At 37.6% G+C, this 2,575-nt stretch overlaps 1 protein-coding gene across 1 annotated transcript in view; it reads left to right on the top strand.

The window, feature by feature from the left end:
• Window positions 1-2,575, top strand: part of B3gat2 (beta-1,3-glucuronyltransferase 2) — a 95,074-nt gene that overhangs the window by 52,697 nt on the left and 39,802 nt on the right. The window lies entirely within an intron of this gene.

Genomic DNA, 2,575 nt, shown 5'->3' with positions numbered 1-2,575 from the left:
AGATTAGGGTCTGCTGTTCATTTTCCAAGTTCTATCCTGGGTTACTATCTGGGAATCCCTTTGGCCACCCTGGCCAAGAACTCAAAAGAAGGTATTGCCTGTCTGGCATTGCTGCTTATTATGTAGCCTTTAGCTATACATATAGACTCTTATGAAATTATATTGGCCCCTTTAATCTTTGGTTATACTTTCCTTTTGGGTGTTTAAGGCCATACAGTTTTTTACTCTTTCTTTTAACATTGTGTTTGTGACTGTCTTTCTTCTCCCTCTGTGTGTATGATTCCTTTAGTTATAGACTGTAGTGCAAGCTCAGCACTTACTTTATGTGTATCTTGGAAGGTCTTCATTTCTTCATCAGTTTTAAAAGATAACTCTGCTGTGTATAGTGATCTTAGTTGGCAAGGCTGTTTACTCAAAGGTTTTGAAATGCATCACTCCATGTTTTCATTGGCGGAGTTTCTGCTGAGAAGTATGTTGTTATTGAGATGAGTTTGCCTTTATGAGTTGTCATTTTTCTTCTGTAGCTTTATTTTTTAATGTGTATGAGTATTTTGCCAGCATGTATGTAAGTATAACGCCCACACAGACCAGAAGAGGGAATTGGATTCCCTGGAACTGGAGTTAAAGATAGTTGTTAGCCGCCATGTAGGAGCTGGGAACTGAACCTGGGTCTTCTGCCAGAGCAGGTAATGCTCTTAACCACTGAACGATCTCTCCAGGCCCCTCCTATAGCTTTTAATATTGTTTCTTGCTCTGTAGTCTTAGTGTTTAAACTATAATACGTTGTTGAGTGTTCTTTTCTGGTTTTGTTTATTCAGGGTTTTAAATTCCTCTTGTGCTTGAATGTCTGTTTCTCTATATTTGGGGAAATTCATGGTACACTTTTATTGAATTGTTTAGTTTGGTTTTCAACTCTTTTTTCTACTTCATGGGTTCTTAGGTTTGGTCTCTTGATTATGTCCCAGAGTTCTTGAAAGTGTGGCCCTGCTTATTTTGTTTTGTTTCATTTTTGCTTTATTTTCCCTGTTTTTATTAATGTTCTGATGCATTATTTCCTTGACTTTTCTTCTGCTTGATCTAGTCTACCAGTGATGCTTTCCACTTTACTTTTTTATTGATTATTTGTTGAGTTTTTGGTTTCCAGCCCTTCTGTTTATTTTTGTTGTTGCTTTTATTTTTGTTTGTGTTTAGACAGGGTCGCTCTGTAGCCCAGCTGGCCTGAAACTCACTATGTAGGTTGGCGTCACTCTCACAGAGATTCACCTGCTTCTGCCTCCTGAGTGCTAGAATTAAAGGTTGGGCCACCACACCCAGCCTGTTTATTGTTTTTGTCAAAAATCTTAATTTCCTTAATGAGTTTCTTATACACATTGCTGAATTTCTTATCTAGGTCCTGAATTGATTTCTTACTTCATCTGCCTATTTGTATCCTCTTTGAAGTCACTGGTTTTTTATATCATCAGACTCTGAAATTCTTTTTCCACCATCTCAATTAACCATTTTGTTGTCTTTGAATCTGATTATTGAGGTGGTTATGATCTTTTTGCAGAGGAAACTTGCCTTTCTTTTTCATGTTTCTGTGTTGTGATTTATGCATCTCGTGGTATGGGTATTGTTTCCAGTTTTATGTCATATCTTCTCAGTGAGCAGTCATCTACTGAGTGCTAAGTCCCCAGTACTACTCAAGAGGAAAAAGACTGCCATAACAGCAACACCACCAAACCAAACATAATGTATAAATACACTTAAAATCCAGTAACGTCAACTACTACATCACAAGTAACCATGTATTAGCTACTTTTCTTTGCTGTGATAAACACCATGACCAAGGCAACTTATAGAAGGAAGAGTTTATTTGGCTTATGGTGCCAGAGGGTAAGAGTCCATCATGGCTGGGGAGGCATGGCAGGAGGCAGCTGGAGCAGAAAACTGAGCACTCACATCTTCAAGCAGGCACAGGAAGCAGAGAAGGAAACTGGAAGTGGGGCAAGGCTACAAGCTCTCAAAGCCCACCCTATGGACTTGCTTCTTCCAACAAGGCCACACCTCCTAAAGGTCCCATGACCATTCCCAAACAGGACCACAAGCTTAGCAAGTGTTCAAAATACTTGAGCCTACTGGGTCACTTCTCAATCAAACCACCCCAAACCGTAAAAAAGAAAATGGAAAAAATAACATAGAATAAGGTATGAAATTAAAAACTAATTAGGGTAAAAGTAAATGTAATCAATAAATGAAATAAAGGAATTGAGCAGGAATAGAAAATAAAAAAGAAACCATGTTGCATAAAAGAAAAAAGAAAGGAGAAGAATGTTGGCAAAAGAGGGAGAATTGAGCAAGAGGTGAAAAAAAATCTCATTGCATAATAAAAATACACTAAAATTAGATAAACATGAAATTAGTAAAAATAAAAAGGCTTTAAAAATAAAGGAAAAATAATACAATTGAAAAAGAAAGCACAAAGGGTAACTTTTTTTTTTTAATGGCAAAGTATTAGAGTAGCTTCTTTCTGCTTCTTCCCATATTGGAGTCTGCTGGGGGGGGGGGTGTTGGTCAGTTGAAGTTGGGGAATACT

The sequence above is a fragment of the Nannospalax galili genome, unplaced genomic scaffold, assembly GCF_000622305.1.
Source record: "Nannospalax galili isolate Female #2095 unplaced genomic scaffold, S.galili_v1.0 scaffold206, whole genome shotgun sequence".
NCBI lineage: Eukaryota > Metazoa > Chordata > Mammalia > Rodentia > Spalacidae > Nannospalax > Nannospalax galili.
The sequence above is the reverse complement of the archived record's forward strand: the minus strand, read 5'-3'. Positions and strand labels throughout refer to the sequence as shown.